The sequence below is a fragment of the Penaeus monodon genome, chromosome 32 (assembly GCF_015228065.2).
Source record: "Penaeus monodon isolate SGIC_2016 chromosome 32, NSTDA_Pmon_1, whole genome shotgun sequence".
In the NCBI taxonomy this organism is placed as follows: Eukaryota; Metazoa; Arthropoda; class Malacostraca; order Decapoda; family Penaeidae; genus Penaeus; species Penaeus monodon.
The window spans coordinates 2,029,892-2,030,213 of record NC_051417.1 but is presented as its reverse complement, the minus strand read 5'-3'; positions in this window follow the sequence as shown (position 1 = coordinate 2,030,213).

The window sequence follows — 322 nt, the reverse complement described above, 5'->3', positions numbered from 1 at the left end:
TCATATATACGTATCCACACACACATACACCTATTAGCCTGCAGGGAACGAACTCATTTTATCAAGCGGGTCCTCAAGAATCTACAATTCTTCTGCGATATCTTGCAAACTAGTGCCTTGCACACTTTCGGGAGTGAAGAGAGATGCTGCTTCTGCTAAGTGCGCCGGGAAATCACCCTACTACTTCCTTTTATAAGTCACGACACTGAACGCAGTCGGTTTATCGAAGAGGTTAGAGTCTATCAACTTTCGAAATAAATGTATTGACGCAATAAAAAGTTTCTGAGATGGTTCCTAGTGAACAGTTTAAAGGGTTTCCTTG